Below are 13,750 nucleotides of genomic sequence, written 5' to 3' on the forward strand. Positions count from 1 at the left end.
CTCAGGAAGGAGGTTCCTGGTGTTTGATAAGAGTCATCACCCTTTAGCCCATCAATCTGTACCTTTTGAAAGTTGCTTGCTTCAAACCTACCAAGAGAAGCCTGCCAACTTGCTCTTTTTTGAAAGTTAACAGCTAAAACTGACCAATCATGAATGTATAAATATTTGGAATTCTCCTGAAATGTATAAGAACCCTATGCTGTTCAACCTCAGCCCTTGTTTTGTTCTTTTTTTCTGCCCTGTGTTCCTGCTGCAACCTTGGCCAGAGGATGTGGCTGGGAGAGCTAGGTTAAATTGAATAAACCACCTTTATGCCTTAACACGAACTTGAGGCTCTATGATTTTCTGGGGATCTCAAAAATCCAGCACAACACTCCCATCACTCTCGCACTCTGACTCTTGGCCTCCTCAGTACCTGTTTGCTTTCTGGCTTCCTGCAGACAGACTCTGAGAATAGGTAGCCCCTGAGCATGGCCCCTGTAGGTCTGTATTCCTCACACTCTGTTCACTGCTTGAGCATGACAGTAAAGATGTTACTTCTAAGGTGCTTTGTATTGCTCACTTGTGTGCTTTCCAGAGTTCCAGGAGAGGTGAGTCCTAGCAGTAACGGAATGTAGGCAGAGAAGGCAGGGAAATATGAATGCTTGAAGACTTATGAAGTGTGTCCATGTTGTTTGTTGTATGTCTCTTAGGATAACATATTGCTGGGGAAGCTGGGACATAGGTCTTCAGATTGACAGACAGACTTCAGGGTAACGATCATTTCTTCATCTTGGGGTTTCCGTTCACACTGGATTGTCACATGAACTTGTCATTTGTTAATTTCTAGTGGGCCCTGTTATCACCAAGAGTGGTTAATGGATACCTTCACTTATCCTAGACTTTTCTAATGTAAGCTTGCTTGCACCCTTCAATACCATCCTGAAGCTAAACTGAAAGCTAAAATGCCATTCCTTTGAGGGTGACACAGAGATGAGATTTGTGTGAGCCATATCTAATTGCTTTTGATATGGCCACAACTCTAAGAGATGGGGGTTGATACGTTGATTCTGTCCCTTTGTTCCCTCCCCAGAAAGAGACCTTGCATCAAGAAAGATATGCAAATAGGGGAAAACCCTGTTTTTACATTTTGATGCTTAATTTTACCAGAACCATAAGACCCTAACTGCCTGCTATCCAATCTGACTCCTCACACACTACTCCAGCACCCTCATGTCCACAACCACCCTTGCTTGCTCCATTGCTTCAGAGCCAGTCAGGCAAGGTGGCCAGCTCCTCTTTTATTAAGCATGCCTGCCTCACAGTCCCATCACTTAAGGGCCATGCCAGCTCCAGCAGTGCTCACTGCATTGCATCCGCAGCGTTCCTGCTGATGACTACAGGGCCAGGCCTGGTGGGTCAGCATCCACAAGCCACTACCACGTGGGTCCTGCAGCCATGGCTGCTGCTTCAGTCCTAGGCCAGCTCTGCAGACCACCCATGTATACAAAGCACTCCCCACTGCTGTCCTGCTTGCCATTTCAGGTTTAGGCTGGCTCTGCACACGACCCTGCAGCCCAACCCTCCACCTTGCCCCCTCAATGCTGGGCTCACTCTTCCTGGGCCCACAGAGTCTCTAGCATTCTAGTCTTGATTGCTGCTGCTGGCACAGGTTTTCTCAGATGGCAATACCTGTATTTAAAACCCTCTTGCCATGCCCTCCTTACACTGTTTTAGGCACTCTACATGCTGCTCCAAGGGCAGACCTCCTCAGCTAGAGTATTATGCCACACAACATTCCCAACCTGTCAACCAGCCTTGGCGCTCCCAACTCAAATGGGCCCAGGCAATGCCTCCCATGTCCCCAACCCACCTATCCACTGCTCCAGGGCTCTCAGAAGGCTTGGCTACCATCCCCTCAAACTCACACATGCATGCAGCATCCCTTTCCCCCCCATCCTGTCAACAGCTCCAGGACAAGGTTGGCTCATCCAGCATCCCACTCCCTCCAACAGGTGCTGACTCACCAGCTGCTTCTGGACAGGGACCGTTTGACTTTGTGCCTGTGGCCAGTGGCTCATCAACATTCCCACTGTTCCAGACTTGGGACTGGCCAGCTCGGGCAGCATACACTTGGCCCAGTCCACAGGCATAGGGCTTTGCCTGAAGCTACAGACCTGCTTTCCCTGCACTCATCATGCCTCTAGCACTTTGCCAGTGTCTCTAGTAGTTCCCCCATTTAGGACACCCCAGGGCCAAGCAATCTCCCCATGCCCCATGCCCACCCTCCACCACCTTCTCCAGGGCCATGCAGGCCCTTCTTGCATCCCGGCATACCCAGCATAACTGCCTGCTTGCTGCTGAAGAACCAGGCCAGCTTGGGTGGCATCCACAGACCTAGCCCACTTGCCTGCCACTCCAAGGCCAGGTGTGCTCAGGAAGCCATGTCCCCCTACCACTGAACAAAATTCTGTCTCCTGTACTTTCAGGGCCTCAAGCCTGGCATGCCCAGTGTATCTAGCCAGCCTGACTCTCCTCATAATGGCTGCCCCAGGGCCAGACACAGTCACCCAACCACCCAGCACCCCCAGCAGATTGCTGGCCCCCCAGCTACTCCCTCTGTGTCAGCTGCACATCTAGCACATGTGCTCTGCCCCTTGCTGCAAGCACAGGCTGGATTCACTGGCCACTCCATGGCTCTGGCCCGCCCAACCCACGGCCACGTCTGCTCTTCCAGGACCAGGCTGATTCATTCACTGCCCCATTGCCCTAGGCCTCCAGTCATTCACTCCAGGGCCAGGTTGGCTCACTAACATCACTAAAAACCCCATCATCTCATCCCATATTCCCAGCCTGCCTGTAAGCCACTCCAGGGAAAAGCAGCCTTAGTTGGCACCCAGTCTGCTGGTCCAGGACCAGAGCTGTTCTGAGGTTGCTCCACCAGCGCCCAGCATGCATGCCATTCACTCCAGGAAAGGGGGACTCAGCTGGAGCCCCAAACTCTGACCCACCCACTTCCCTGCCAGCTGCTGCAGGACCCGGCAGGCCTGGCCAATGACAGAGTGTCTGCTTTAGGCTGCTCACCTGCCTGCCTTTCCAGAGCCAGCTCTGTTCGCCCTGTGCCCACTGTACATCTACTATGCCCGCCACACCTGTTATTCCGGGGCCAAGCCAGGGGCTAGCATCTTCTGGGGTGGATTCTGCTTCCAGCCCCTCATCCCAGGGTCAGGGGCTGGAGTCTTCCAAGGTCCTCACTGTTTTCCTCCTTCCCCTACTGCTCCCTTATTCCTCCATATTACCCTGCCCATTTGGGCTATGGTCTTCCAGGCATGGGTCCAGCTTCTATGTGAGTAGTTTTCTCTTTTTACTCTGTGGTCCCTCCCTTTGCTTTCTACTGAAGGAATCCAAGACACACAAAAGCTTCTGACATATTTGTGTCTTCCACAGTTTGTCTTCACTGACCAGATAACCCGCTTCATACATGGGACACCCCCAATTCTGTGCAAAACCATTCTCTGGAGCTCTTTTCCATTTATGATTTATGTCCTGTTTTCTACCAATGATCTTTATGACTGGAAAAAAAATCATTTTTTTTTTTTTGAGAAGCCAAAGGCTCTTGTTTATTTCCTGGAGACCATCTTCCTAACCCATCAGCGCACTTGGAACAACCATCAGCAGCTACTTCAGGCACTCTTCACTACTGAGAAGTACAGCACAATTCTCCATGAGGCCCAGAAATTAGTGCCCAGTGCAAATGGCCAATGAAACAATGACCCTCAGACAACAGAGCATTTTTCCCTTGACACACCCTGATCGGGACCCAAATAATTCTGAAATCTGAATGCAGCAAGCATTAAACCTTTTTTGTGAGACTCTCCTGAGTGGTCTCCATGGGGTGGCACAATGTCCTACAAACTTATCAAAGGTAAGTGAGGTTATTCAGGAACCCTTGGCATCACTGGTGGCATTGCTTGAAAGGGTTTTTGATGCCTAGCATGATTTTACTCCTATTGCCCCCAAGGCACCTAAAACAGACAGGCTTTAAGCATAGCAATTATGATGCAGGCTACTCCAGATATCAGAAAAACAAAAATGTAAATGATAGATGGGTTTGAAGGCATAAAGCTTACAGAATTGGTCGGAATAGCTCCCCAAAATATTTAATCATTGGGACTCCTCATAGGATTAAACAAACTAGGAAGTCATTCAGGGCAATAATTGCTGCATTGAGACACAAGCCTACTGATGGATCACAAGGGCGTCAAAGCCTCCCTATCCCTGGACAGAGAAGTTCTTATGATAAGCCTAGGCCATTTCTAAAGTGAAACCTGTGTGCCTACTGTAGATAAGAGGGGCATTGGAGAAGTGAATGTCCTCAGAAGCCCAAAAATGACAGAGGTTCTCCATGTAGACACTGAGTGATGGGGCCTAGGCTCTAAAGCCCCCTCCAAGGCTCTGGTAACCTTATCTGCTGGGAGCAAAAAGACTGACTTCCTAACTGATATTAGTGCAAATTTTTCAGTATGCAAACAGGACCAACTTACTACCCAAGTAAATACAACTGTTGTATGAGGAGCCACAGGGTCTCAAATATATGACTGGACTACTGATCACACTATTGATTTGTCACTCACCCCTTCCTAATAGTGCCTCAGTGCCTATAACCCATACTTAAGGGGCAGGACCTCCTTCACAAACTAAGAAAAATGAACCCTCAAAAATCATGATCACTGTGCTGTTAGGCGAGGAGTATCAGATGGCCAAGAAGCCCAACTTAAATCTAGGGGACAAAACCAGCAAACTCCCATGGTTACAGGAGCCTTTTCCTTGAGTTTAGGCTGAATCTAACCCTCCTGGTTTAGCATCTGACCATTTCCAAGTCTAACAATATTCAGTGTCCAAGTCAAGAGGGGAAACTGAGCACCTCAAAAGACTGTTGGATTTTGGCATTTTAATTCCTTGTATGTCACCATGGGATAGATACTTCTATTTTCTTGTATGCAAACCTAACTTCCAGGATTTCAGCCAGTTCAAGATCTAAAGGAGGCAAATATCAGAGTTATGGCCATCACCCCACTGTGCCCAACCCTTATATTCTCCTTAGTCTCCTGCCTCCAGACTGCATTTCTCTTATTTATCTGTATTTGATTTTAAGGATGCCTTCTTCACCATCCCTCTGGCAACCCAGAAGCAACCACTTTTCACGTTCGAGTGAGAAGATCCAGAGAATGATAAGACTGGAGAGCTCACTTGGACTCAGCTCCCACAAAGATTCAAAAATTCATCCATGCTCTTTGATGGGCCCTTTCATTGGGACCTTGTTGCCTACTGCCACCAACACCCCCAGGTAACCCTTTTACAGTATATTGATCATCTCCTCCTTGCAGTTGCTTCTCATGCAGACTGTCTTGAAGCCATCAAAGACTTGCTGGGCCACCCAAAGACTCTTGGATACTGGGTCTAGGCCAAAGAGGCCAAGTTGTGCCTAACCCAAGTAACATACTTAGGGTATCTGTTTCAGGGGCCACCACTATTTGGGCAGCCAATGCATCCATCGTCATCATGATCATCCCTGAGCCCACCAATAAAGAACAGATAACCTTTCCATCTGTTTGTGGATGAACGAAAGGGAAAACCTGGGGGGGGGGGGAAGTACTTACCAAAATGTTAGGACCCTGGTGGTACCCTGTGGCCTATCTGTCCCAAAAACTGGAATCTGTGGTGGCCAGCTGGCCCACATTTCTATGCCAGATAGCTTCCATAGCCCTCCTGGTAAAAGACTTGGATAAACTAGCCCTGGGACAAAACCTCCATCTCACAGGCCCACATGAATTTAAGTTGCTCCTCATAGCCCCTCCCAATCGCTGGCTTTCCAATTCCAATGTAACTCACTATCAAACTTTGCTCCTTGACCAACCCTGCATTAAATTCTTGACCACTTCTGCCCTTAATCCAGCCACCGTTCTGGCTTCTCAGTTACTCAACTGCTCCAATCCTGCCAGGAGATGATAAGCTCCTCTCTGACCTTTGACCAGATTTCAGTGACATCCAGTGGTCCTGGCTGGATCTCATTTCATTAAGTGATGGCAACAGGTTTAATCAAGATGGAATATGTGGCTGAGGCAGCAGTGACTTCACCCACTGAAGTCTTAAGGCAGACTGCCTTGCCATTAAGCACCTCAGCTCAAAAGGATAAACTTATTGTCGTCACCCAGGCTCCCAAAATGTACACTAATAAGACTGTTAATATCCACACTGAGAGCCTATATGCCTTTGCTACAGCTCATGTATATGGCCCCATCTACTGGGAATTAGGCCTCCTTACAGGTGAAGGAAAATAAAGACGAAATTCTGCTATTTGTTTCCTTACACAGTCGCGATACTACTGTACTGGACACCGAAAAGGGAAACTGCCTTGATGACACGGCTACCAAGAAATAGCCATAAGGGCAACTGCCATACTCCCTCTATTTACTAACTCAATTCTTCCCTCAGATCCATATTATTCCAAAGCTTTAGAATTAACACAGGAAAGGTGGGGGGGAGGGAACCACACAGCAAGAACAGAACTAGTACCAAGACATGGACGGCAGAATGTTTCTTCCAAAAGCTCTGGGGCAACATCTGGCCCACCAACTCCATCAAAGCACACATTTAGAAAAACAAGGCTTGCTGAGCTCCTCAGAAAAGAATTTATGGTGCAAGGACTAAATGCATTAGTGGAAAGAGCAGTAGAACATTGTGTGATTTATTTCTAGGTTAACCCAGGGCCACGGCCAGAAACAAACTGCAATCAGACACAGGGGAACAGAGCCAGGCAGGATGTAGGAAGTTGATTTCACTGAAATGAAGCCAAGAAAATATGGATATAAATACTTACTGTGTTGATAGATGCATTCTCAGGATGGGCAGAAGTTTTCCCTACTAAGACTGAAATTGCAATCGTGACTGCTGAAAAACTATTACATGAGACTATTCCTAGATGTGGGCTGCCTCTCCATATAGGCTCAGCTCATGGCCCTGACTTTATTGCCCTGGTGTTACAAGGAATAGGCCAATGTGTGGGGTAAATGGGAAATTATATTGTGTTGAGAGACCTCAAAGATCTTACCAGGTAGAGAGTAAATTGGACCCTAAGGGAGACTTTGATAAAATTATTGCTAGAGACTTGCGAAAATTGTGTGAGTGTGCTGTCTTTTGTGCTATTTAGAACAAGATGTACCCCCAGCATTAAGGTGTTCACTCTTTTGAGACCATGTTTGAGAGACCCCACAACCATTTTGCCCAAGGTAGGAGAAGAAACCCTGCAAATTATCAGTCATGGTCATTTTTTTTAAGATTTTTAAAAATTTTTTTGAAAAGTGGATATGCAGAGGGAAGTAGAGGAAGATCTTCCATCCGATGGTTCACTCCCCAAGTGGCCACAACACCTGGAGCTGAGCTAATCTGAAGCCAGGAACCAGGAGCTCTTAAGGGTCTCCCATGCGGGTGCTGGGTCCCAAGGCTTTGGGCCATCCTCAACTGCTTTCCCAGGTCATAGGCAGGGAGCTGGATGTGAAGCGGGGCCAACAGGATTAGATCCAGCGCCTATATGGGATCCCAGAACGTGCAAGGTGAGGACTTTAACCACAGTGCTATCATGCCAGGCCCCATGATTAGCTTTTAAGTTCCTTGCAGAAAATCCTTTGGATTTCCAGAAAATCTAAAAGGAACTGATGTCTGACCTGGAGGCAGCTTTCTGGCCATCCAGTCTAACAACCTTGTTTCTGATGAGGTGATCAGGTTTGGATCAAGAGACATGAAGCTGAAGCCCTGCAACCACTCTGGAAAGGACCATGCACTATGATCCTAACTACTCCAACAGCCATTAAGGTAGACAGGAACGAGGTCTGCATTCACCACTCCCAGGTCTAAAAGGACACCAACCCCAGGGAGCAGCCAGCAATGGCCTCCAACCCACAGGACACCAGCCCAGTGGAGCAACTGGCAATAGTCACAGGTCCTCACACATCAGGTAAGAAATGGAGGATCATCATCAGACACTCTTGGGACCCACTGAAGATAAGACTTTAGCACCTATGTTTGTAACATTGATGTTGTTGATCTTAAATAAAAATAGGATGGATGAGACTATATTGCATTCCCTACACCAATTGATTAACTATACTTGGGAGTTAAGAAAAACAATGGATGGGACTGCAGTTAAGTAGGTATCCAACTATGGGGCCCCTACATATCGGTCTGTTCTCTGTCAACTATTTGGAAGATACTGCAATAGTCCACAAATAATCTATGGGTGTGGGAGGCAAGGCAAGAAACAACTTTGTTAATGCCCAGTTTTATGTATGCCCCAATAATGAAAACACACACTGTGGAGGTACTGGGATGTGCTGGGGACTACTACTGCTGTGCTTGGGGCTGTAAAACAATAGCCTCCTGGCACCCCCGAAACCCAGACAACTATATTGCCTTCAAAAGAGAAATAACTCTGGGACCTTGTAAAGTAGGTAAAGTAACCCTATAGTTATTCAGGTTAAGAAACTACAAGATTTCATCTCGAACACAAGACTCACATGAAGACCCTGACTACTTATTATTTTTGGGACCCAGAGGCAATATTTAACATACAATGTTACCACCCTAAAATGCCAATCAATTCAGTTGTCCGCAGTAGACAGATTACTACACCACATGTGCTGCTGGTGCAGCCACAGGCTTCAGTTACCTCTTTCATAGGGCAAATTACAGCACTAATAGCAACAGGCCAACCCTCAGAATGTAAGTCAATTACCCACAGAGATCTCTGTTACATATGTTAGACTCAGTTTTTCTTTTTCTTAATGCAACAAATCCAAGTGACACTCGGGACTGTTGGCCATGTGTCAACCCTGAACCAGCATATTATATAGCCTTTTCCACCCCCAGCAATGTAGAGCAACTACCCCAACATAACCACAATGTAAGTGTTGTGCAAGCCCATGCCCAGGGGCTTTGCCAGCTGGTACAAGGAATCCAAGCTCACTCTTGGGGGCCTTGAAGGATGAGTTACCTGTTTCTTAAATAATGAGTTTAATATCAGTAACTCCCCCTACCAAAATTCATGCAGCCAAATGTACAAACTCATCCTTGGGGACCTTGGAGAAAATAGTTACTTAGTAGCTTCAGAAGGATCATGGCTTGCTTACACTGTAGGAATCACCTCCTGCCTTTCACGGACAGGATTATCACACACCAACACAGGAATGGGTGCTCTTTTCCACATAATTCCCCGAATAGGCTACTATTTGAGGGGAGGGGGAAGAATACACTGGGAGCTGGCCCACAGATGAAAGAGCTACCTCTGCCCTAGTGTAAGTTATGATTAGATTGGGAATAGCTTAACCACATACTGAGACTAGTTAATTAACATTTCAATTGTAGTTTATATACAACTGGTTTCTATCCATCTTAAATTGGCTATAGGATACCATTCAGCTATCTCATGTCTATTTTCATTTTACTGCTTGGCAGTTTATTGTGTTGAAGCACAATTTTTACTGAAATTGGCAGATTTTAGGGTAGTCTAAACTGGCTTATACCTTTAGCAAAGCATGTGACACCCATATCATTCATTCATTACAACGTAAATTAACCCCATAACGTTGGAAACTGTTGTTGATGTTATGTTATGGCATTTAATTAGACGGAATAATATTCTGCCATCTATGTCTTCAGACCAGAGTTGGTCTCCCCAAGAAACTGTAAAACTGAGCTGGACAATAAGACACTGGACACTAAGCATGGCACATGCTTGCATTGAAAGAAAGAAGACTAGATTTGAACTGTAATACTGCAATAAGGTGGAGCAATCCACCATGGGGGGGTGTACGGGGAGGGGGTGGGGAAACATCAGAGCCTAAGAAATGCTGCTATAAAATGAAATGCAATAAAAATACATGTTTATACAAAAAAAAGGATTGGGAATAGCTGGCTCCAAACTTCCACATATTAGGTAAATAAGAGGATATGGAGCTCTCTGAATAAGAAACTTCAGTCTCCAACTTAAAATCTTGGTTAAACTCATTGGCTGAGGTGGTCCTCCAAAACAGTTGAGGGCTAAATCTGTTTTTAAAACAAGGAGCTCTTTGTGTGGCCCTGAGAGAAACCTGCTGCTTCTATACACATCACTCTGTAGTAATTAGAAATGACTATCTCTAGTCAGAAACTGTCTCAAGGAAAGAAAAGAGCTAAGAGAAAATCAACAAAATTGATTTGAGAGCCTATTCTGTTGGTCACCTTGGCTCACCACTTTGATTATGGCCATTTTTGGCCCCCTTCTGCTTTTGCTTTTAGGACAACTGATAGGCCATTGTATTGTTAATTGCTTGAATGACTTTATAAAACAAAGGATCAATACTGTTAAACTCATGGTCCTCAGATCTCAATATAACCAAATTCATGTTCATGATGATAATGAGTCAAGGGTTTGACTCTAGTTACTAGAAGAGGGGGAAATGTAAAATCCAATCACAATCTGGAGTCATTTTGGTTCAGGCCTGCACAAGATTGCTAACCTGCTCTCTACACTTCTTTACATAATGCTTTGCCAGCTGCCTGCTTTTTCGGCCAGATCACAAGGAGAAACATGCCCTGTCTGCAATGCTTGGTTTCAGGGAATGATTTATTCACCCATTATTCCTATGGAGGCCTCCTGTGGTTACTTAGGCCCACCCACTGATCCCATGGCAGCCTCCTGTGACTGCCCAACTCACCTGCTTCCCATGACTGTATAACACTTTACATAGAAGCCCTTTTAACTCTCATATTGGGGTCACACTCTTAAGGAAAGGAGAGCTGACCCCAGCTGGTTAGTTTATGTACTGAATAAACTTTGCTGCTTAGGAGAGTAGTCTGGGGCTGCACTTCCTGGGGAGAGGCTTAGCTTGGATGCAAGACTTTAATGGAGAACTGGATCAGTTTGGGTACTTGGAGGTCCTTATCGATGGAAAATAAAACACTTTCATGGTACCAGTGTTGAAAAGGCCCTAAGCTTCACTGTATTTACAGCAGATTTGCACACTCACACTCAGTAGTCACCCAGCCCGATACACTCACAATCTGCTGGCTTCCATGAAGGCTGAACATCCTCCCTGGCAGGGCATGTGGGGAGAAAGACCACAGAAAGCAGAACTTGAGCCACTCACAGCCTGTCTCCAGGCAGCGAAGGCTGTCTTTCACCGCGGCTTTTCTAGAAGGCTGAGGCTGCAGGATTCTGGGCTGTTATGACCAGATCGCTGCTGATTGGACAGCTTGTATGGCCATAGAATCCTGTGAGTTCAAAGATGCAGCCAATCAGAATGCTCCCTGTCACCAGGACAGTTACACTGGGTTATGTGAGTGCAGCAAGAGTGAGGGCCAAGGCTGCAGATCAGGTTCAGAGGTCTGACCTTGTTGTAGGGTTTTAGAGCCAGAATAAGGCAGTAACCTCAATTCTTGTCTCATGGGAAAGAAGAATTTTCATGCAGACACAGTTTAGTTTTAAAGCAAGGCTTAGTTGAAAACCTGTGAAGATACAGTTCCATCCTTGTGGTGGAAAGAGGCTTCAAGAGAGAAAGAACCCATACCTATTGCCATAGTGGCAGGAGGAAAAGAGAAAAAGACCCTAGGCCTCTGTCATAGTAGCAGGAGAAAGACAGAAAAAAAAAAAAAAAAAAAAAAAAACAAGTAAATGGTGGAAATAGTGTCTTTTAAAATGTGATTTCCAAGGAGTTTCTTTATAAGCAAAGAATTCCTGTTTGCTTGGTGCTTGGTCATGGGACAAAAGGCCCAAAAAGGTGTTATTAATGAACTTCCTCTGTCCTTTGTAATGATAATGAGACCAGTCTGACCCACTGGGAACTGATACGTTAATGTCACCCTTATTTCTTGGAGAAGTGTGTTTCTGATATGGTAAATATGCACTTGTCTCTTGGGAGAAATGTTCTCTGATGAATCCAAGACATGGTGGAAAAAATGCCATTTCATTTTGAGAAAAAATGGCTCGGGGACCCAGAATACCCTAACTGCTTACAACCCAGTCTGACTCCTCTCTCACTTTCACTTGGTCATGGCCCACCAAAGTTTGTGTCCTATAACCTTTTTGTTGGTCCAACTCATCCATCTGCATGTCTGCAATCTCACTATTATTTGGTGTTTGGAAGAACCTGTGGCTGCTGAGTGGCAATTCAATGAATATCAAACTTTCACAACCATCCCCGCACAATCTTCTTTTGGAACTTCTTTGCACATTCTCCACCCATTTGGTTCATTATACTGTTATGCCGGATTTTGAAATCCCCAGATAATCATCAAGTCCAAAGTCGGAGCTAAGGCAAAAAGGTGGTTTATTCAAGGTTAACTAAGGTTTGCCAGCCACCTCCCCCAGGCCAGCATGGCTAGGTGGGGGAGGGGCAGCCGCTGCAAGGTCCGCAGGGAAGGCAAAAAGAGTGCATGAGAGCCAGAGCAAGAGAGAGAGCCTGTACCCCCTAATTTTTATACATTTCAGGCTATTAATTATACAGTCATGATTTTGCAGGCTTCTATTGGTGGGTTTAAAACAAGCAACTTTCAAAAAGTACAAATCAATGGGCCATAGGGCAATGAATCTTAACACCAGGTACCTCCTTCTTGAGGAATGATCTGCCTATGTGACCTGCCAGGTGTCCTGCCAGATGTCATGTAGACTAGCAGGCCTGGAGTTCACACAACCCCCAGTCAAGCCATTAAGGCAGAATCACAAAAGGCAGAAAACATCCAGGTTCTTCATCCCCCCTCTTTCTAGTAACTAATCAAATCTTTGATTCAGTTACACACTTAGTAATACAATTAACAATGCACAAGTATCATTGAAAATACTAACATTCAAGAATCTCTTAGTGCTAAGATGTTACATGTATACAAGACAGCTTTACCAGGAACCAGTGACCCTAACTGCCTATCATTCCATGTGGCTCCTATATTCCCAAACAGATGACTGGACCCCAACTGTTTAGGGAAAGGGGACGTTGTGGTCCGTTCTTGACTACTTCTTGCTGAGAGAGGGAGACGTTGAGTAACAGCAGCAGTAGGGGGGGCCTATCTAGCAGTTCCTGATAGAACGTAGAAGTCATCAGGTGCTCGACGTACAGCTTGGCACTTGAAAGGCTTCTCTTTTGTGAAGTCTCGATAGCAAAACATAGCATAGTTATAATCCTTCCTAGCCTAGTAGGTTGTGAGTTCAGTTAGAAATTTCACTTTGAATACTTGAGCTCAAGATACTCGATGAACTCAATGGAACACATGAAACTCTTTCTGAGTTGCATAAATTGCTGATCTAGATTAATTAGATGGCACAGTAACAATGCAAGGATTAGCATGTAGGATCAGGATATAAGCCCGCTATGGACAGGTAAATGCAAGCTGACTTCTTGGAAATTATTGCATTTGACATTTGAAAATGCTACAGTAATTTTACATCTAGGTAGGTGATGTCTAGGTAGGTGATGTCTACCACAGTAATTAGAGGAGGGTGGAGTTTGTCTCAAATCAAACCTGGAATGCATGGCAGAACTCTGGTGGGGCCCCTCAGGTTGTGAAACCACTATATCATTAATGAGGGGCACAAACCCACATCACTTCATCAAAGAAGGGCCTAGGCACCCTCATTTCAGCTTCCGTGTCAAGGAGAGTCCAAAAAGGCCTTTTCCTCATCTCCTCCATGTTCTTCTTTCTCTGCAGCCTTTACCTTCAGGTCTGTCTGCCTGCTGCATGGGAA

This window comes from Ochotona princeps, chromosome 21, assembly GCF_030435755.1.
Source record: "Ochotona princeps isolate mOchPri1 chromosome 21, mOchPri1.hap1, whole genome shotgun sequence".
Taxonomy (NCBI): Eukaryota; Metazoa; Chordata; class Mammalia; order Lagomorpha; family Ochotonidae; genus Ochotona; species Ochotona princeps.